The following is a 23,306-nucleotide window of genomic DNA, read 5'->3' as shown; positions in this document are numbered from 1 at the left end:
TTATGCTTGACTTGGCCTCCACATAAACGAATTGCTAAAGGCATTTCTGTTACACAGTGAAAGTCATTAGCAGAATTCTTGTTACTTAGCCTTAGACGGTGGGATACAATCCTGGTTTCTTAGGGGTGGCAAAGGAGATACATGTGAGGGGGAATTTATTCAGATTTCCCAGTATATCATTAGCACATTCTTGTGTGATTCCTGGTAACTCGGCAGCATGCTTTGCTGTTGTTAAGTGATGGAGATTTAAATTTGTTCAGCAAAAGAAGCATGGAAGAGTGCTTCAGACACTTCTTTGTAATGTTCACATTGCAGGAGAAGTGGTCCGTTCTGCCTCCCCCTCCCCCTGTGGAGAGCTGGGACCTGCAGTGTCCCCCCAGCTGTTAGTTGAGCCTCCTTATGAACGAGAAGCCTGGCGTCCGCTCCCCTGTCTGCACCTTTATCTCCTCATCCTGGCTCAGGCGTGTCCGAACACTAGTGCCATTAGTGCCGAAACATCACAGGAGCTGCGCACCCGTGGGGGCTCCAGAAAGATGACGCATCCCCTTCTCTGTCCAGGCTGTCTTGGGATGGTTCCAGGAGCCGCAGCTCTGCGTGCCACTAGTCAGGGGCCCCTCTGAGCCTGGGCCGACTTCAGTCTCTGTTCCTTATTGCTTGCTGTTGCTTGCTGTCATTTGTTTGCTCAGTGTCAGGACCCACAGATTACTGCGGGGACTTGAGGTGCTGCGGCTTCCTGTTCCTTGCCCACAACTCCTGCATTCTTCCATGACTGGAATCAGTGTGGTTCTGCTTCTACAGCTGAGAGAAGGTGGTCAGATTGGGCCTGCGGGTGAGAGCTGGCCCCTCACACCTGGGCCTGGAGTTCAGGTGACAGTGTGTGCTCATCAAGAGATGTGGTGTTCCCTCAGGGCCTGCCTCCAACCTGTGACAGGACACAGGTGCGCCTGTGAGGAGGCAGGGATGTCTACGTGACTGTTGTCACAGTGACATCCCCTCTCTGTGGCAGAGGGTTCATTTTTAGAGCCACTCTCCAGGTGGGGATTGGGTACCATTAACAGAGGAGTCGCAGGCACCTTCTCCCTGTCTCTGGGCCAGGAAGCAGGCCAGCTTGCCACTGCTCCTCCCCGTGCCGGGCATTTGCTGCTGGATTCCAGGGTCCTGGCCTCTTCCCTGCAGTGCAGACTCTGGTGGCTGCCTCCTGACGCAGGGCTGCCATGGGCTGCTCACTTCACAAGTGATAAAAATGTGACATTGCAAACTTTAGGGAAAACGTATTAGGACATAATGGCTTTGTAATTGAGCCCAATAAAATTGGAATCTCTTTTATTGGGACATGTATGGGCAGCTCCAGATGGAGACACTGCAGTGCGCACAGGTACTGTGCTGGCTTTCTTGCAGAGCACTCTGAACCCCACGAAGGCGCAGTGGACGGGGGCTGCCCATTGCACACTGTTCTGCATGGAGTCCAGGGAGAAGGACAGCTGGCCTTCCTCCTTCGTGCACCCTGCCAAAGCCAAGGCCACGGTGAGGGCTGCCTTCTCTCCACCTCATACATCAAAGAAGCAAAGAGTGGGTTCAGAATATGCAAAGGAAATACACAAAGTGAAATCATTAAATTTGATCCTTGTTTTATGTTGGTTTTTTTAATAGTTCATCTGGACTTCCGTTTGTCTATAGCTATTTAAAATCCCATTACAACTTTATTTCTTGATATTCTTATTTCCCTTTTTAGACTGTCATAATTTTTTTGATCTCTTGTTTCATTAAGTTTTTTCTTCTTTCTCATCTCTGAAAGAACATAGCAGACTGTTATTAATACAACCTGTTTCTTTTTGTGCATGTTTCCCTGCTATGTTTCAGTTTTTGCTTATGTGCTGGGATTGTTTCCACGGCCTGTGTTTGTTCTGTGTGTTTCCCCCTGAAGCAGTCAGTCCTGGCTTGGGCATTATCTGCTGGACCCATTTTCAGCTGGCTCCTCCTGCAAGATCTGACGTTAGCGTCCATGGCAGTTCAGCTGGGCTGCACTTCTCACCAGCTCAGGGACTGCAGCCAGGAAGCTCTGTGGCTGCTGGTCCCTACGTGGCACCCCACTAGTCTAGGACTGGCCATCACAGTGCCTATCTCATCCATCCTCTGCACACACTGCCTCGTGTTAGCAGCCTCGCAGAAGGACACAGTGGTTTGTTTTCCTCATTTCTTTGCTCAGTTCAGTGGACAGTAGGGGAAGAGGGGCTAAAGTGTGTGTGCTTAGCCGTCAGCCTCCCTGGCCAGTGCCCCCCTCCAGTGAGAAGTGTGGATTCTCCCTCTTGCTAAGCTTTGGGGCACGGGAGTCCGTGTCCCTGTCCACATTTTCTGTTGCTTTACTGTGCAGCCACTCTTGCTGCCTTGAACCTGGTCTGAGTTGTATAGCATTTAGAATTTCCCATGTTTATGTCCAGACGTGTCTGTGTAAGGACAGTGGGCTAATGTTCCACAGAGGAGTCCATGTGTGGCCTGTTCCCTAAGTCACTAAAGTTTTAGTGAAGCACGTGGTGAGTATTCAGTGAAGACTTAAAAGATTTTTGTTGGCTGTAATGTAATTAGCAGATCAGTGTGGTGGGTGACTAGAAAGTAAATGTAAACTGAGGACTTCCAGAGCATCGCGCTGTCCCAGAAAAGGGGACAACATCCCTGGAAGATGGTGACCAGAGTGACAGCTATTGTTTGTGGAGCCTCCAGCATTGTACCAGGCTGATCGGGGATCAGTAGGAGCCAGGAATGGCCAGTACAGCAGGGCCAACTCCACAGCAGTCAGGGTGTGATCCAAACACTGCTACTGTAGGGTGCCTGGGGTGGATGGGCGCAGGGCTGGTAACAGGAAGCTAACTGGGACTGTGTTGCCCTAACTGCAACCTGAGGTAGAAATTAAAGATCCAGGAAGGGTGTGATCTTTGTCAGCTGAGGCATTCATGTCACAAGTAACATGGGGACAGTCAAGCAGTGGGTTGAACCTTTGGTGACTTTTAAGATCCCCATTCAATTCTTAACTCATGATTATATAAAATATTTTTAGACAACAAATTCAGTTAAAAGCACTATCTTCATTTCCTCTGGTGAAATATATTCAAATTTGTTTTTTTTTTTTAAAGATTTATTTATTTATTTGAAAGTTAGAGTTACACAGAGAGAGGAGAAACAGAAAGAGAGGTCTTTCATCTGATGGTTCACTCCCCAGATGGCCGCAACAGCCGTAGCTGCGCCAATCCAAAGCCAGGAGCCAGTAACTTCTTCTGGGCCTCCCACATGGGAGACCCAAGGACCCAAGGACGTGGGCCATCTTCTACTGCTTTCCCAGGCCACAGCAGAGCTGGATCAGAAGTGGAGTAGCCGGGACTCAAACCGGCACCCATATGGGATGACAGCGCTTCAGGCCAGGGCATTAACCCGCTGTGCCACAGCTCCGGCCCCTCAAGTTTGTTTTTAATTTGAGAAAAAAGTGGGACAACAGTGTAAATGTTTAGTGTATCAACTATGAATTCTTGCTGAAGAGTAGAGGGCTAGATTTAATTGCCCAGGATTTTATTGCCTTCCTTTTCTTGTTTGTTTTTTAAGCTTTGTAACAGGATTAAACTATTTTGGCTAAGGGATAGATTTTCTTTTCACTATTAGCATGTGTTTCCAAATATCAGCCACATCAAAGAACGTGCAAACTTTAGATATCGGAGCAACTGAGTCTCCCTCCCAGGCCAGAATGGCCCAGTTGTCATTGTTCTCTGAAAGTCTGACCTTTATGGAAGAGTCTCGTCTTCCCCTCTTGCTGAGGTTCAGTTTCCCCAGTGAATTTCTGCTTCTGCTCTATCCATGCCCTAAAAACCGTGATGAAAGTCCAGCCTTCTTTTGTTTTCCCAGGAGTTGCTACTTGAGTTGAAGGTGAGGGAAGCAGTGGGTTGGTTCTTTTGAAGACTTCTGTCACCTGCTGCCCTCACAGTTTCATACGTGTGACTGCTGGGAGCTCAAACGGCACTCCTGTCCCTCTGTCCCTCTGAAGGTCCTCTCTAGGACTGGAGCATGGGGGTATATAATGTTTGAAGAAGGGTTTAGCTAAGAGCAGGTTCATGTTTTAGGTACACAGAGGTCTTTTCTGGGCCATAAAATAAAATTAAAGAATTATAGATCACACCAAGTATGTTCTTTGACAATGATAACATTGAATTAGGGACTAGTAACAGAAGAGTATCTGAAAAATCTCTAAATATGTGCAAACTATATGGCACACTTCTCAACAACCCATGGATCAAGAAGGGACAAAAAGAAATAATGGCATATGTTTGGTACAGTGGTTAGGATGCCACTTGATGTGGCTCAGCCAGTTAAAGCTGTGGCCTGCAGTGGCAACATTCCATATGGGAATCTATTTGAGTCCTGGCTGCTTCACTTTGAATCCAGTTCCCTGCTAATGTGCCTGGGAAAGAAGCAGAGGATGGCCCAAGCCTTTAGGCCCCTGCACCCACATGGGAGACCTGGAGGAAGCTCCTGGCTTCGGCCTGGCCCAGCCTCAGTCACTGTGGCCATTTGAGGAGTGAACCATCAAATAGAAGATTCTCTCTCTCTCTCTCTCTCTCTCTCTCTCTCTCTCTCTCTCTCCTCCCTCCCCTCCCCTCCCCTCCTCTCCCCTCCCCTCTCCTCCCCTCCCCTCCCCTCCCCTCCCCTCCCTCTTTCTCTCCCCCGACCCCCCCCCCCCCACCGTGTGTGTGTCCTCTCTCTCTGTAACTCTGCCTCTCAAATAAACAAACAAATATTAAAAAACAAAAAAAGATGCCACTTGGGATGCCTGTATCTCCAATGAGAGCCCTGGGTTTTTAGTTCTGCCTCCACCCCCAGTTCCAGCTTCCTGCTGACAAACACCCTGGAGGCAGTGGTGATGACTCAAGTAGTTGGGTCCCTGTCACCTACACGGGATACATGAGTTGATTTCCTGGCTCCTGGGCCTTTGGGGAGTGAACCAGAGGATGAGCGATCTCTCTGTCTCTGTCTTTCTCTTTCTCCCCCATCTGTTTCTCTCTGCCACTCAAATAAAATAAAATTAAGAAAAAGTGACAACTTTTGAAATGACTGAACATGAAAACACAGCGTATCAAATATTTGAGTTGCAACTAAAACAAAATAGAAAGGAAATGTTATAGCATTAGTAAAGAAGAAATGCCTCAAATTAGTGATTTCAGATTCCACTGTAAGGAACCAGAAAAAGATCAAAGAATGCAGAATTAGGGAAAAGAGTAACAATCAAAATAAAAATCAATGAAATTTTCAGCTGGAAAAAAAATTCAGTTTTTCCCATACTGTCACAACACAGAATATTTCTGCAATCTCAGATGTGTGGAGAATGCCCCCAACACACACACTAAGCAGGCGTTTTTGATGCTGTCTACCTGAAGATGGCCCTAGACCTCATAGGCTGAGGTGTGGTCCACACCACTGCCTCACTCCTCTTCTGATGCCAGTCAGAAGTTGCAGACTTTGACTTGTGCTCTGACCACCCAGCTATAAATCGGGTTTCCCACAACTCCTGCCTTGAGTTCCATTAATTTTGCTTGAGGGGCTCACAGAACTCAACGGAACACTTTTCTTACATTTTCTGTTTTTTTATAAAGTATATTGCAAATGACATAGGTGAAGAGAAGCACAGAGAAAGGCTCTGGGATGGACACAGACTTTCTTGTTCTCTCCAGGTGCCGCCCTCTAAGAACCCACAGGTGTTCAGCTATCCAGAAGCTCCTTTGATTTTAATAGAAGCTTCATTATTTAGGCATGATTGATTCAGTCCTTGGCTATTAGTGATGATCCCCTCACTACTCCCTGGAGGTTGAGAATGGGTGGGGTTGGAAGTCTCAACACTCTGTGCTGCTGTGGTCTTTTTGGTGACCAGCTCTGGTCTTGAGGCTGCCTATAGACCATCAACCCTCAGAGAGCTTGTGAGCACACCAAAACGGACTTAACCCCTTGAAGACTACAAGGATTTTAGGAGTTGTCTGCAAGGAAACCAGGGTGAAGACCATGTACAGACTCCAGAATAGCATAAATATAAATCAGAAAAAACAACAGAGCCAGTCAGTGACAGGGAAGCATAGTTCTTTGAGCTTAATTAATAAACCTCTAATCAGACATATATGTTTACAAATTGTATTCGTATTGGAAACCTCCTAGGCCAGATGGCTTTTACTGAACAGTAAAGGACAAGACAATGCCAGTCTCCATAAACCTTTCCCAAATATTGAAGACGAGGTAGCATTTCCAAAATCATTCTGTAAAGCCTGAATTACTCTAATCACAAAGCTGTATCAAAGCATTATAAAGATGTTAGAAGAAAACTATAGACAAATACTTAATCATGAACAAAGATGAAAACGCTCTAACAGAATTTTAGCAACTAGAATTCAATGTATAGAAAAAGCAATCAGGGTTTATTCCAGGAATATAAAATATCTTCTGCATTCTAAAAGTAATAACAATAACTCATTATATTCACATACTAAGAATAAAACCAGTATTATCATAGTATGTACAGTCAGAGTACTTGGCAAAACACAGCACTCATTCCAGATAAAAACTCCTAGGAAGAAAACTTTCTCAGATGAATGGCATCAATGGCAGATCAGAGCTGACATCACTTTAATGGCGAATGACTGCATGCCTTCGGCCTAAGACCAGAAACGTGGCAAGGAAACCTGCTTTCACCTCTTCTATTCAGGGTTTTACTGGAGGCCCTAGCAAGTTCAGCAGGCAAGAAGGAAATAATAGGCATAGAAATTGGAAAGGAAAAAGTAAAACTGTCTTTTTAGTCAATGTACTTATCACTGTAGAACATTCTACAGAATCAGAACAGTGTTACTGGGGGACTGGTGCTGTGGCATAGCCGGTAAAGTCGCTGGCTGCAGTGCTGGCATCCCATATGGGTGCCAGTTTGAGTCCTGGCTGCTCCTCTTCCAATCCAGCTCTCTGCTATGGCCTGGGAAAGCAGTAGAAGATGGCCCACATCCTTAGGCCCCTGCAACCACGTGGGAGACCCAGAGGAAGCTCCTGGCTCCTGGCTTCGGATCAGCGCAGCCCTGGCCATTGCAACCATCAGTGGATGAAGACCTCTCTCTCTCTTTCTCTCTCTCTCTGCCTCTGCTTTCTCTAACTCTGCCTTTCAAATAAATAAATAAATCTTAAAAAAACAAAAACAAAAACAAAACCAGTGTTACTAGAACTACTCACTGGTGTAGCATAGCAGCCTGGTTACAGTATGCAAGATCAACATGCAGAAATCACTGATGTACCAGCAACAAATAATTAAACATGGAAAAAACTTTTCAACAGCACTAAAATGGAAATACTTACAGAAAGTCAGACAAGGGACTAACAACACTGGAACACTGACACAGTAAGAGATTGCTGAGAGAAAACATTGAGTCTCTCAGTTGATTGAGATATATACTGTGCTCCAGGTTCAGAAGACTTGCGTTGTTAGCTGTTAGTTCTCCTCAGATTTGTCTGGGAGGTCAGTGCTAGAGGCCCAAGTATCTGCATCTTTATTCCAGGTTCTTGCCTCCACAATGATAAAAATTGAATGCATAGCAAGAATGAATATACATTCCTGTGTGACCGTGGGCCATATCACATGAAGAGATACCTGTCGTGAGTGAGCCCAAGAGCAAAAGAAGGGCTCTTCCCACAGTATCAGTCTCTTATGAGGTTAGGGTGACACCCTAATTGAATATGCAAATGGGGTGGAGTTTAGCACTTGGGAGGCTTTCACCATGTAGCTTCTACAGGGCCATCTCAGCATCTCTTGCTTCTTGGCCCCAAATAAGTGACAGGTGCATTATGGGAAAGTGGGTATACTGGTTTGACAGGTAAGGGGACAGAGTTAGAATGCAGAGCTGGCAGAATCTCCAGTTCACTCATTCCGATCTGACTCTCTGTGTAGTTTCTCCATATCAAATTAAACTATAAATCAGAATCCTGGAAGGCTTTTGTAGAAATTTAACAACTAGCACAACTTGGTTTTATGATCTACTATACACTATAGTAGTCAAAGCAATGTGATATTGGTGTTAACGCAGAAAAGTAGATCAGAGTAGAGTCTAGGAATAGACCTACAGTACAATGCCATTATTTGTCAACAACAGTGCCAAGGCAGTTTAATGGGGAAAGGTATAGTATTTTTAAAATTGTTTTTAAACAAATGGTACTGGCAACCTGTATATCAAGATTTAAGAAAAAAATAACTTTGACTCATACCTCACATCACATATAAAAACTAAAAGTGAATCGGAAATGTCAGCCTAAAACTGAAAACTTAAAACTTCTAGAAGAAAGCATGAAGCATTATTTATGGCCCTATGGTCCTACATTAGGCAGAGTTTTCAATCTACAACGTTCAAACTATTATCCATAAAATGCAGAAATTTATAGATTAGATTTCATCAAATTAAAAAATGTCCACTCTTGAAAAACATCATGTCAAGAGGTTTCCCCTGATTGGGTCTTTTTTTTTTTTTTTTTTTTGAGATTTATTTGTGTATTTGAAAAAGACAGAGACAAAGAGAAAGAGATCCTTCATCCACTGGTTCACTCTCCAGATGACCTCAACAGCCGGGGCTGGGCCAGTCAGGTCAAAGCCAGAAGCTGGGAGCTTCATCCAGGTCCCCCATGTGCGTGCAGGGGCTCATGTGGTTGGGCCTTCTTCCGCTGCTTTTCCCAGGCCATTAACAGGAAGCTGTATTGGAAGTGGAGCAGTCAGAACACAAACTGGTACCCAAATGGGATACTGGTGCTCCTTATCCACTGTGCCACAATGCTAATCCCCTGACTCAGTCTTGAGGTCTTAAGAGTGGCTGCAGTAAACTCCCACCCTGCCCTGACGGGGCTCTAGGGCAGTTGGGTATGGAGATGTTTACCGTGTGCTTTCTAGAGCTGCTTTGTCCTGGCAGACAGCTCGGTGTCTGAGTGTCCGGCCCCTGGCCAGGTGTTCCTCTCACAGGGAACTTGCTTGTGTTGACAGATGTCCTTGTGGCTCTACCACAAGGTAGTTCTCAGAGTGAGTTGCTCACAGGAGGTGCTTGTGTAAGGCAGAGGTCTGATCAGGTACCTTGAGGAACTGGGGGGCCGGGAGAACCTCTCAAGGGTGACTGAGACTGAGCCCTGTTTCTGGCGTGATGAAGTCTAACTCACATTCAGACTGGGTGCTGAGGCCACACAAGCCACGGACTGGGAAGAAACATTTGTAAATCACATATCTACGAGATTTGAGATACATTAAAACATTCTTAAAATGTAGTATTAAGAAAACAAATGGCTTAATTAAAAATGGCTAAAGATATGAACAACCATTTTACAAAAAGGAGTATGTGGCTGGCACATAAATCCGTGAGTAGATGCTTAATCACATTGTTCATTAGGGAAATGCAGATTAAAGCCATACAAGATACCATGTGATCTGACTGATCATACCAAGTATTGGCAAGGATGGGGAATATTTCATTTACTGCTGGGGAGAAAGTATAATGGTACAGTTACTTTGGAAATATTCTGTCAACCAAGCCAAAACCTTATTAATACACACCTACCAGTATTCCACTATTGGACATTTACCCAAGCGTAATGAAAGCCTGTATCCTTACAGAGCTTTGAACAAAATTTTTTGTAGCAATTTTTTTTTTTTTTTGACAGGCAGAGTGGACAGTGAGAGAGAGAGAGACAGAGAGAAAGGTATTCCTTTGCCGTTGGTTCACTCTCCAATGGCCGCCTGCAGCTGGCGTGCTGCGACCAGCACATCACGCTGATCCAAAGCCGGGAGCCAGGTGCTTCTCTTGGTCTCCCAAGCAGGTGCAGGGCCCAAGGACTTGGGCCATCCTCCACTGCCTTCCCGGGCCATAGCAGAGAGCTGGCCTGGAAGAGGGGCAACCGGGACGGAATCCGGTGCCCCGACTGGGACTAGAACCTGGTGTGCCAGCGCCGCAAGGCGGAGGATTAGCCTATTGAGCCACGGCGCTGGCCTTGTAGCAATTTTTAAAAAGATTTTATTTATTTGACAGGCAGGGTAACAGAGGTGGGGGGGAGTCCATCCATTGGGTCATTCCCAGGCCAAAGCCAGGAGCCACGAACTCCATCCAGTGTCTCCCATGTGTATGGCAGTAACTCAAGTACTTGGACCATATTCTGTTTGCTGCCTCCCAAGGTGTGCATTAGCAAGAAGCCAGATCGGAAGTGAAGGCACTCTGGTATGCAAGTGTTGTAAGCTGCAGCTTAACCTGCTGGGCCACAATGCCTGCCCTAGCAATTTGTTTTTAATAGCTATGGAAACATAGCTATTAAAATGGAAACATTGCAAATGTACATCCATACATGAATAGACACACTAATTGTGTATCTATGTAATGGAACACTGACAATGAGGAATCTTGAAAGAATTATGCTGAGTTTGGATAGCCAGACCAAAAAGTGTTTATCCCATTCATATAAACTTTTAGAAAAAGAAAATTCTATATCAGAAAGAAAATCAGTGGTTGCCTGGAGTTAGGGGTTTGGTGCAGAGGGGAGATGGAAGAAGGATTACAAATAAGCATTTCAATCTGAATCCTTAAAATATGTACATCTTATCACATGTCAGTTGTGTTTCACACCTGCTTATTATGGTTATGGTTATGGCCAAAATGAAACAATACTCCTTTTTGGAGCAAGAGAACATTGTTCAGAGCCCAGATGATTTTCCAACCTCAGTGTTCAGTGTTCAGTGGAAAATTAGGAAGCATATTAAAAACAGGAACAATGAGCAAAAAACAGATGAGAAACAGAAGGAGAGTTGGTTTGTATAATTGCATTACCAGACAAGAACTTTAAAATAACTAAGATTAATAACATAAGTGAAGAATTGGTTGAAAAGTATATGAAAAGGTAGGCAATGTCAACTGGAATTGTAATCTATAAAATGATCAAATGGGCATTCTAGAACTGAAAACTATGGAATCTGAAAGTACTCACTTGGGATGTGTTTAACAGAAAACTGGCACAGCAGAGCAGCTGGGAGGGAGCTCCTCACGGCAAGCTGCTGAAGCACTGGAGAAGAGAAACGGGACCAACAAGACAGAATGTAAGAGGCCTTGGGACAGTCGGGGCTCTAACAGTGTGACACAACGAGTATCCCAGGAGCAGAGGATGGGGGAGCCCACAAAATATTTGAAGAGATAAAGGCATGGGTTTCTCCAAAAGATGTCCAAATTCAGATTTATGAAGCAGCTTCTTGGCATGAATACACAAGCAAGCAAGCAAGCATGACAGACTTCTCATAGCTGAGCACGTATCATTTGTTGAAAACTGAAGACAAGAGAGAATCATAAAAGTAACCAGATTTTAGAGTGGCCTGTTACTCTGCCAGAACCACAGTCTCTGCCACACAGGCCCCTGGTCTCGCACACTTCTCACACTGCACGCACCGTGAGCGCGTCCCTGAGGTGGAAGTGCTGCATCCTTGGTTAAGCATGTCTTCTCATTTGTCTGGCTGGTGCCGTTCTACTTCCTTCATCTATTTTGCATTCTACCAGCAAAGTGCAGAACTTCTCTCACATATAATGCCTGCTCCAGTGGCCACTTTCCCCCCAGTTACTTTTGCAAAAACTGTCCCAGTTTTGGACAACAGCATCTTTCTCCACAACCCTGTACACTAACCTTTTTAACCGAAAAATGCTGTCAGTAAGTAATCTGTGAGTATGCATGGATTTCAAAAATTTTTGCATCAAGGTAAACTTACTGCTTAAACCCACTTCCAAGACTTTAAAAATTTATTTATTTATCTGAAAGAATTAGAGAAAGGAGAGAAAAAGAGAGGTATCTTTGGTCCACTGGTTCACTCCCGCAGTGGCTGCAATGGCCAGGGCTGAGCCAGTCCAAAGCCAGGTGCTAGGAACTTTGTCTGAGTCTTCCACGTGGAGGCAGGGGTCCAAACACGTGGGCCATCTTCCACTGCTTTTCTCAGGCCATTATCAGGGAGCTAGATCACAAGTGGAGCAGCCAGGACATGAAGTGGAGCCCATATGGAGTGCCAGTGTCACAGGCACCAGCTTTATCTGCTATGCCACAACACTGGCTCCAAGATTTTTTAAAGTACCCACAAATATGGAGCAATACTGAAGCATTATGGTTTTTTTTTTTTTTATTTGACAGATAGAGTTAGACAGTGAGAGAGACAGAGAGAAAGGTCTTCCTTCTGTTGGTTCACTCCCCAAATGGCCGCCACAGCCAGAGCTGTGCTGATCTGAAGCCAGGAGCCAGGTGGGTGCAGGGGCCCAAGCACTTGGGCCATCCTCCACTGCCTTCCTGGGCCACAGCAGAGAACTGGGCTGGAAGAGGAGCAACCAGGACTAGAACCCGGCGCCCATATGAGATGCCAGTGCCACAGGCGGAGGATTAACCAAGTGAGCCAGGGTGCCAGCCCAGCATTATGGTTTCAAAAAGGGACAGTCACCAACTTCTTTATAAAACTATTTCCACTAAAAGCATGGAAGGACTGTGTTCCATGGGCAGTATTGGGAAGAACAAATACTTGTGCCATTATCCTCAGCTTTCCCAGCCACATTGGCAAGGAGTTGGATCAGAAGTGAAGCAGCTGGGACTCAAGCAAGCACTCCAATATGAGATGCCATTGTTACAAACAGCAACTTAACCTGCTGTGCCACAGCACCAGCCCCTGTATCATTTTTCCATTAAAATTCGTGGATACCCCCCCCCCCAATAGTAGAAAGGTTCTTAGAACAAATGAGTCAGTCTTAGTGAGTTCCCGTTGCTCCTGTCACTGCCAGTGCTTGGTAAGCTATGGCCAGATTACACATGGAGCAGTCTGGCCAGTGTGCACATCTATTTTTGGTTGTAATTTGTGTATCTTAGACTACTACTGAATCTGATCACATTTTCATGTGCTTATTGGCCATTTGGATCTCTTCTTTTCTCAGTAGTTTTATCTATTTTTATATTTGTGCCTATGTCATCTATCAGGGAGAACAGTCAGGCTGGCCCTACATGTCTCCATCGAGTTTTCTTGCTAGAAAAGTGTGGCAAAATACACAAAATCTTAGAGGAAGAAAGTTTTTTTCAGTAATACGTTGCAAACACACAAGGACTTGGGAAGAACGGTTTTCACAGACCCTGTCGAAATAACTCTCTGAGGAAGGAACTGGGCCCCAACAGAGGAGTGGAGAAGGGGGACCACAGAGAGGCAGTGGTGACCCCCAAATGCAAAGCACAGTGGCTGCGAATGAGAGTCAAGGACAGGAGTTAACAGTGCAGCGTGGCAGAAAGGCAGCAGAGCTGTGGAGGATGGTGCGGGGTGAGCTGCACAGGGGAGAACTCCAGCTTCAAGCCCCTTCAGCCATTGATATGTGGGGGCCTGGGAGGCCAGCCAGAGACTCCCCAAAGAACTAAGTGTCACTGGACGACCCGTGAGGGTGGTCGTCCTTGTCATCCGGGGGAGTCACGGTCATTCTGCCTCATGGACAAAGGTCACAAGCGTGACTCACACATGCACAAAGCACAGAAGTTCACTGGGTATAAAAACGACACTGACGGAGCTGGCCTTGTACAGCAGGTTAAGCCGCCACCTGCAATGCTGGCCTCCTATATGAGCACCGATTGGAGTCCCGGCTGCTCCACTTCCTATCCAGATCTCTGCTAATTCAACTGAGAAAGCAGAAATGGCCCAAGTGTTTGGACCGCTGCCACCCACACAGGAGGTCCTGCCCCCTGGCTTCACCCTCTCCCAGCCTGGCTGTTGGGGCCATTTGGGGTGTGAACTCACTCTGTCTCTCTGTTTCTCCCTCTCTCACTGTAACTGCCTTTCAAATATATAAATCAATCTTTTAAAAAAATTAAAGACTCATTCAAATGTTTGTGGTTTTAAAAAATTTAAATAAGATGAATCCCACCGCTAAACTTGTGAGATACACGATGGAGAGCGGATCAGCAAACAGAGCTGAGAGACACCTTCATCACCTTAGCACACAGAGGGGGAAGAGGCCCTCATCACCTTTAGCACGTGCAGTACTGGGAGAGATAGCTGTCATCCTTGGCACACGCAGTGCTGAGACGTACATGTGTGATAGATGCCCTCATCACCGTTAGCACGTGCAGTACTGGGAGAGAAGCTCACCACCTTTAGCACACACAGTGCTGAGAGACACGTTGTCGCCTTTAGTGCATGCAGTAGTGGGAGACGCACCTATCACCAGTTTGATGGGGGGTGATTGATTGCAAACATGTCTGAAATACAAAATGTGCAGTATTTCACTGCTTATGCCGAAGTAGCTCCGAATGTGCTGATTTGGAGGAATTCCCAGATACATGCAAGGGCGGGGATGGTCTCAGGCGTAGGACCAGCCAGGAGCACCTCACTGGTGCTCTCACTGAAGTCTGAGGTGGGGCCCACAGGGCATGTGAGCAGTGACTGTGAGCTCTGCCACAGAGCAGAGCCTTAGTTTTCATCACTATTTGTACTGAAATATCTTTCATTCTGAAGAGTTAAGTAAACCACCTAAGAAGTGTTTTAATGATTACTGTTGTTAATATAGGAATTTCTATATACTGCTCTGTTCATTCCAGCTTGTGGTGTGTTGATATTATTTAGTAATTGAGAGACCTGGAACATGAAGTGAAGCGACTCACCCACATCCTAGGAGTACACGCTGAGCACAGGAATTCTGGCACCATCCCTGTTCCTACCTAGAAGGAGCACAGAATAGTTGTCAGTAACATCTGTAACTAGCAGCACTTCCTAGACTTACACTCCTCCCTTGAAGGAGTTTTTGGAACTTTTTCTCCTGGGTCCCTCCTCGAATCCACAGCCCTGAGAGGCACACACTTGCTGGGACAGGAGGCCTGTGCTCGGGCTCTGGGAGAGCTACTGAGACTGCGCTGGGAGTTCCCAGCCTGCCACCCTGCCACTGGTTTCCCTCTTAGCCTGGCTCTCTTGTGTGGAAGTCCTGGTGGTAGTGTCGGCCTCTGAACCTGCCTTGGACTAGGTGTGCTGTAATAAACACGAACGTGCTGGCAAACGCAGTGCTTCGGAATTCTTGGCTCCTTCTCAGGTTTTCATAATCCTAGTGCCAGTGTCTACAACATAATTCCCTGGGTGTGATTTGAAGAATGCCTAGATCTTGAGGTTTTATCTGAGTTTCTTGGAAGGGTTTCCCTGCTGCCTTTTCTATCCAGAAGCCTCCTCCCCTGGCAGTGCTGGTTGGAACAGAAGGGGATGTGGCAGGTGGGGCTGACAGCTGTCTATGCTGTGGGTCCTTTCTCCTTGTCACGTACACATGCACAGCATCCCTGGTCACCTTTGACCCTTCAGAGATGTGTTGCCAGGTTTAAAAAATGTATTTCTGCCATAACTGAGGGTCAGACTGCCCAAGAGTTTAAGTCAGAAGCTTTGAAGCTTTGATAAACACAGAAACTTCAAGCTGTAGCTTGGATGACACTTGCAGTTAGTGAAGAGTAAAGATCTTTGAGTAGATAGAGCAAAGGAGGGGGGAACCCTCTGGGCAGGAGGAGGCACCAATGGAGGGCATGGTCAGGGAAGAATGGCCATCTCTTCACTGGGGCCTGTGACCCTAGAATAGTGTTTGGCAGTTGCAGATGGATGCAACACCCAGTTTCAAGTAGCAAAGTGTCCTGTGAACTCCCCAAATTGAGAATGATAAGGAATCAAAAGAGGTAGGCAGGATGTGGCCTGTGGGCCTTAGCATCAGCCTTGCCAGGTTCATCGGGTGATGTGATGCTTCTCACTTGCTTTTTGGTAGATGGACAGTGTCTCACCCTCGGGGAGCAGGTGGGCTGGCAGGACAGGCGTCCCCAGACCGGGAGAAGGAGACACTCCCAGGTACTCTCATCTACCCCTGCTGGTGACCTGCCTGCCTGGCCCTGTCCTATTCCAGGTGATAGCCACCTGTGACCCTGCCTGCCCTGACCTGCTTTGCCACCTGTACCCACCTTGCCTATCCTCAGTGCCTGTTGGTTGATCCACCTCAGCCCAGATCTCCACCCACCCCTTTTCTCCTGACTTGGGGCTGCTCCTGGTTCCTGGTTGCTCCCTTTGCTTGACTGTCTCCTCAGAGGTTCTCAACCCTGAATGGCACCCGACCCCCCAAACATCATCCCTCACTGGCCGTGTCCCAAGAGCCCCCTGAAAGAGGCTATGTTCACAGCCTCGCCGCTGCTGACCTGCTTCTCATCTGATTATTTCCTTTAACAGATTAACTTGTAATGAAATGGAAAAAATTTCTGTTCTTTAAATGATATGACCTACAGTATATGGTGACTGTTACTTTGCATCTACACAGAATGTTGATAGCTCTTTGACTTGCCTCATTGCAGTCTTGCCAGTTTAGAAACAGCGGAGGTCACAAGATATTTCAGAGGAAGAAGGAGTTTTAGGGATGATTCTCAATGAGGTCGGAAGAATTGAATTGCTTTCCAGAGGCGACAGATTCATTTGGCCAACAGGAACGAAGCACTTTATGCCAGGCTTTGTTTTGGCTTGAGACAGTTTTGTCAGCGAGCACTGTCCCTGAGACTGCTCTCCAGAGTGGACTTCAGGATGGAGGAAACTGGACAGTGAAAAGCTGAGCAGAGCAAGAAAGAGGGGCATCAGGAGTGCGTGAGTACATGTGTGCACATGGATGTGAATGAGTATTTGTGCATGAGTGCACACCCATGAGCACACAAAAGTGTGAGCGTGTGCTTATGTGAATGAGCATGTGTGGGTGCACACGTATGAGTTATGCATCTGGATAACCACATGTGCGGGTACACACGTATGAGTTATGCATCTGGATAACCACATGTGTGGGTGTACATGTATGAGTGTATGCATCTGGATAACCACATGTGTGGGGGCACGCGTATGAGTGTATGCATCTGGATAACCACATGTGCGGGTACACACTTATGAGTGAGTGTATGCATCTGGATAACCACATGTGTGGGTACACACATATGAGTGTATGCATCTGGATAACCACATGTGCGGGTGCACACGTATGAGTTATGCATCTGGATAACCACATGTGCGGGTACACACGTATGAGTTATGCATCTGGATAACCACATGTGCGGGTACACACGTATGAGTTATGCATCTGGATAACCACATGTGTGGGTACACACTTATGAGTGAGTGTATGCATCTGGATAACCACATGTGCGGGTACACACGTATGAGTTATGCATCTGGATAACCACATGTGTGGGTACACACTTATGAGTGAGTGTATGCATCTGGATAACCACAAGTGTGGGTACACACGTATGAGTGTATGCATCTGGATAACCACATGTGCGGGTGCACACGTATGAGTTATGCATCTGGATAACCACATGTGTGGGGGCACACGTATGAGTGTATGCATCTGGATAACCACGTGTGTGGGTGCACACATATGAGTGTATGCATCTGGATAACCACATGTGGGTGCACACGTATGAGTGTATGCATCTGGATAACCACATGTGTGGGTGCACACGTATGAGTGTATGCATCAGGATAACCACATGGGTGGGGGCACACGTATGAGTTCTGCATCTGGATAACCACATGTGTGGGGGCACACGTATGAGTGTATGCATCTGGATAACCACATGTGTGGGTGCACACGTTTGTATGCATCTGGATAACCACATGTGTGGGTACACACTTATGAGTGAGTGTATGCATCTGGATAACCACATGTGTGGGTGCACACGTATGAGTGTATGCATCAGGATAACCACATGTGTGGGTGCACACGTATGAGTGTATGCATCAGGATAACCACATGTGTGGGTGTACACGTATGAGTGTATGCATCTGGATAACCACATGTGCGGGTACACACGTATGAGTGTATGCATCTGGATAACCACATGTGTGGGTATACACGTATGAGTTATGCATCTGGATAACCACATGTGTGGGTGCACACGTATGAGTGTATGCATCTGGATAACCACATGTGTGGGGGGCACGCGTATGAGTTATGCATCTGGATAACCACATGTGTGGGTGCACACGTATGAGTTATGCATCTGGATAACCACATGTGTGGGGGCACACGTTTGTATGCATCTGGATAACCACATGTATGGGGGCACACGTATGAGTTATGCATCTGGATAACCACATGTATGGGGGCACACGTATGAGTTCTGCATCTGGATAACCACATGGGTGGGGGCACACGTATGAGTTCTGCATCTGGATAACCACATGGGTGGGGGCACACGTATGAGTTCTGCATCTGGATAACCACATGGGTGGGGGCACACGTATGAGTTCTGCATCTGGATAACCACATGGGTGGGGGCACACGTATGAGTTCTGCATCTGGATAACCACATGTGTGGGGGCACACGTATGAGTGTATGCATCTGGATAACCACATGTGTGGGGGCACACGTATGAGTGTATGCATCTGGATAACCACATGTGTGGGGGCACACGTATGAGTGTATGCATCAGGATAACCACATGTGTGGGGGCACATGTATGAGTGTATGCATCTGGATAACCACATGGGTGGGGGCACGCATATGAGTTATGCATCTGGATAACCACATGTGTGGGGGCACGCGTATGAGTTATGCATCTGGATAACCACATGTGTGGGGGCACGCATATGAGTGTATGCATCTGGATAACCACATGGGTGGGTGCACGCGTATGAGTGCGTGCAGGTGAGAGAGAAGGGCAGCAGGTACTGGGCACAAGTTTGGGAGAGTTTTACTGCAAAGGGCAAGAGAGCACTTGAGAAGGAAGCCAAAATAAATTTTATTTTTAAGTGGGAGGAACAGTAGCTTGTTTCTTTGCAGGTGTTGGCAACCAGCAGAACTGCTGTGGAGGGCAGGAGGTTGGCCGGGTCAGCCCCCAGGTGTGTGAGAGAGGAAGAGCTCACCAGAGGAGTAGGCTGGCCCACTAGCCAGTGTCAGGCAGTGGTGAAGTGCTAAGATATGGAAGTCCATCCCAGGGGGCCTTTCTCTGAGGGTCATCAGCTCAGTTTGAGAACGGCAGAGTTTGAAGAGAGAGGAATTGATGTGAAATCTATGCATTCACCTTTTTTCATATAAAAAGCAGCTCCGTGTGGTTCAAATTATGATTTGTCAGGAGGATTTGGAAGCTTTGGAACCATGACCAGAACAGGACATGTGAGGCTGGCTCTGCTCTGTGATGTGCACTGCATGGTTTGTGTTTCCTCAGGTGAGGTGCCTCTGCATTGAGTCTCTGTGGAATGGGCAGAGTGACATTTTACTAGTGTTGTGACATTTGGCAAGCAAGGATAGGGAAGCAAGTGAGGACAAAGAGAGCCAAACACAAATGCAGAGGATGGTGTTGACCTCAGTGTGATCTGGGCAGAGGGACAGGAGAGAAGCTCTGGAGGGAGGCACCGAGGCGGCAGGGAGGGTGGGTCTGTGCTCGGCTTTCCCTGGCGGTGGTGGTGCTCCTAAGCCAGTCCTGCTGAAGGGGGGTGCAGCCGAGCAGTGTTTTAACAAGACAACTACTGTGTGAAGTTAGAGGATTTGGTTTCCATCGTAACTGCCAACTGTTCAGCTACACAGCGAGTGTTACGTAGTGGCACGGGGTAATTACAGACAACAGGGAAATTGCAGGGTAAGTCTTCAGTGCATGCACAGTGCCTGTCTGCTTCTGCTCCTGAAAGAGAATCTGCAGTTCATTTCCAGGCCAGAACTGCTCCAAGGAGCTGAGCCTCGTGCCAGGGCCGTGCCTGCTCTTGGGCCAACAGCCTCTCCTTGCTCCGGTCACTCAGGTGAGAGCCCTGTTTCTCTTCTCTTTTGCTCTGAGACCTCAAGCAAGTTGTCCCCAACCCCACTCAGCCTATGTGTCTGCAGGGCTGTCTTTCCCAGGACAAGCTCAGAGCAAGTGCAGGCCATACCTGGGGCTGTTCTCAACCTGATGTTGAAAATGGGGTTTCTGGCCTTTGGGTAGCTTGTCAGCTGCCTGTGAAAAAAAAAACCTAAATGGAGTTTTCTTTTTTAAAAAGACAGTGCTAATCAGCCTCTTATTAATAGCAGGATGGTTACCTGAGAGTATTGATTGCTGTCACCCAAAACATAATCCTCAGAAAAGACAAACTTTTTAAATTAATTGACTTGATCAGGTTTTTAAAAAAAGATTTATTTATTTGAAAGTCAGAGTTACACAGAGAGAAGGAGAGGCAGAGAGAGAGAGAGGTCTTCCATCTGATGGTTCACTCCCCAATTGGCCGCAATGGCTGGAGCTGTGCTGATCCGAAGCCAGGAGCCAGGAGCTTCTTCCAAGTCTCCCATATGGGTGCAAGGGCCCAAGGACTTGGCCCATCTTCTATTGCTTTCCCAGGCCATAGCAGAGAGCTGGATCGGAAGTGGAGCAGCCAGGACTCGAACCGGTGCCCATACAGGATGCTGGCACTGCAGGCGGAGGCTTTACCCACTATGCCACAGTGCCAGCCCCAGAAATGACAAATTTTAAAACAGTAACAGAGGATCCAGGAGAGCTGGTCTAGGAGAGGGGGATAACAGCAATCAGACATTTTCATCAATTATTAATTATTAAGAGATCGAAACAGAGTTTGTGGGATTCAGACATCACAGAAAAGATCCAGAAAAGCCTTGGTGGGGATTGCAGTGAGCATCAGGACACTGCTCGGGATTTGTGGGTTGAGGAGCTGGAGAGGACTGATGGGAAGCACTCGCTCAGAGACTGGTGCTGCGTGGCAAGCCTCAGGGACACGTGCACGCTCGCAGGGAAGGTGGACAATGTGGGCTCAGGGCTAAAGCCATCAAGAATTGTGTCCTGGCCAGAAACCAAATCCTGACAGGGACAGAAAGCCACTTCCTGAAGACAGAAAATGCTGCCATCTCCCTGCAACACGGGAGGCAGGCCCGAGTGAAGAGAACTTGTGTCCAGGACAAACAAACCAAGGCTCTCAAGAAGAAAAACTGTGGACCACCACATAGCTGGAGGGAGAAGCACTGAGACACAAAAGAATGCTTAAGGGATATGTTGAAAGGTACAGTGACAAGAAGATACCAAAAATCCCTGTTCTTTCAAAAGAAACAATCAAATATTTTGGAAAGCAAGATGTACAAAATGGAACAACTGGAATAACTTCAATCATAGGATAAATATAAATGAAGTAGGAATCAGTGATTAGACTAATGGATAGGCCAAGAACTACTTCAGATGCAGATCTACAGTACCAAGCGCTATTGCAGAATTCAGTCACTTAGATTGAGTGTGGCTCCAGAATGCAAAAAGGAAGAGCTGCTGCAGGTGCAGAGTGGGTGGAGCCAGAGCTGCTGCAGGTGCAAACTGGAGGACTGATGGGTGGAGTGAAGAAAAGCTGAGACCATAAATGATTTTGAGAAGCTCCATCTTCTGTTTAGTAGGAGTTTAATAAGGAGAAAGCAGAAGACAGATAGGGAAGGGTAGTGAAAGAGTTAGGAGGATCTAGAACACTTCCCAGAGCCCAGGATGCATCAGAGGACTGCCCATTGTTTCACAGGGGAAGGAGAAAACACAACCATCTGCACACTCTGCATCAGGACTTCAGGCTTCTGTTGACAGAAAGCCCACATGTGTCAGCAGCACAAATGCAGGTGGGATCTGCTTTTTCATAAAGATGTGACCATCAGTTGGCTTCAGACTTCTCCGTGGCAAACTGTAATCTAGATTTAATTAGTACAATATTCCTCAAAGTACTTGGGGAAAAATTATTTCAAACCTGCAGTTTCAGACAAAGTCCGATTAGAATTCAAACTGAATGACAGAGGAGAGACGTCTTCCATCATCAAAGGCCTCAGGGCTGCCAGCCTGTTTCCCAGTACCCTAACAAAATCAACACAGCAGCCATTATAAAAGAGAACGAGTTTTGGTGCCATCAATAATAGCACAGAAATATCCAGTGTAAATATCCAGACGCACTGCTCTAAATAATTGTTAATGCATATTGATGTACAAATTAAGCATTTCTATTAGGGATCTCACGCATATGTATATAGTATATATAGTGACAAGAGGAGAAAAATCAAAGTTTATTAAACATCAGGTCATTTTCACAGGAATCTCTAGATGCCACTTGGGCCTTTGGTATACAAATCTGCATTGAATGTATTAATGGGTAGTCAGGTGCATCAGAGGAGGAGGCACAGAAGCATAACTTCAGTTTTGTAGAGGAAAACATTGGAACAAAGAAAACCTCATTTCACCAAAAGACAGTAGATGGGGAAGAATTAGAAACCATAAAAATACATAAGGCAAGACATTATGTGGGCATTAGTTCAAATACATGGGTTAAATTTCTCTATTAATGGGATCCACATTGTGGCCCAGCAGATTAAGCTGCTACCTGTGGTACTGGCATCCCATATCTGAGCGTTGGTTTAAGTCCTAGATGCTCCACTTCTCTGCTAATGTGCCTGGGAAGACAGGAGATGATGGCTCAAGTGCTTGGGCCCTGCCACTCAAGTGTGAAACCTCACTGGAGTTCTAGGCTCTTGGCTTCAGCCTAGACCAGTCAACCATTGGGGTCATTTGGGTACTGAATCAGCAGATGGAAGATCTACCTCTTCGTCTCTCTCTGACACTCTGCCTTTCAAATAATTAGATATTTTATAAAAAACGTTATCTATTGAAAGAACACAGTCTTATAGGATCCAGAAACAGAGCAGTTTTTAAGGCAAGTGTACAAAGCAAATGTTGATCACCAGAAAGTAGGCCTAGCAGTGTTATTTTCAAGAAAAAAGTTAAAGGTATTAAATAGAAGAAAGATAGTTCATTTTGATAAGTTGTAACCTAAGGAGATATGATTATCATGAACTTTCATGTGCATAATTACGCAGTATGAAATTTATGTAAGAATAGGAGATGAATAAATTCAATACCATATGGGAGCTCCAGTTAATAAATTAATAGAAAACAAATAGTTATGAAGGATTTGAATAGCATTTTTTAAAACAATTATTTATTTCTGTCAGAATTACAGAGAGAGAGAGGGAAAGACAGAGAGAGATCTTCCATCTGCTGGTTCACTCACCAGATGGCAGCAATGCCTGGGGCTGGGCCAGGCTGAAGCCAGGAGCCAGGAGCTTCTTCCAGGAATCCCACGTGGGTAAAGAGGCCCAAACACTTGGGCCATTCTCTGCTACTTTCCCAGGCACATTAGCAGGGAGCTGGATCAGAAGTAGAGCAGCCAGAACTCAAACTGGTGCCCATATGGGATGCCAGCACTGCAGATGGCAGCTTAACCTGTTGTGCCATGGTGCCAGCCCCT

The 23,306-nt window shown here is 46.4% G+C and overlaps 1 protein-coding gene across 4 annotated transcripts in view; it reads left to right on the top strand.

Annotated features, from left to right (window-relative positions):
* The window catches only part of PCBP3 (poly(rC) binding protein 3), a 277,993-nt gene that overhangs the window by 137,216 nt on the left and 117,471 nt on the right, over positions 1-23,306 (top strand). Inside the window, exon 1 of one of the 4 annotated variants that reach the window (XM_062175033.1) lies at positions 15,872-15,883. The exons of the other annotated variants lie outside the window; for them this stretch is intronic. The gene's annotated coding sequence lies outside the window, so the exon portion shown is untranslated. Of the gene's footprint in view, positions 1-15,871; positions 15,884-23,306 lie in introns of those variants that run through there. 4 annotated transcript variants of the gene reach the window in all.

Source organism: Lepus europaeus, chromosome 2 (assembly GCF_033115175.1).
Source record: "Lepus europaeus isolate LE1 chromosome 2, mLepTim1.pri, whole genome shotgun sequence".
In the NCBI taxonomy this organism is placed as follows: domain Eukaryota; kingdom Metazoa; phylum Chordata; class Mammalia; order Lagomorpha; family Leporidae; genus Lepus; species Lepus europaeus.
The sequence above is the reverse complement of the archived record's forward strand: the minus strand, read 5'-3'. Positions and strand labels throughout refer to the sequence as shown.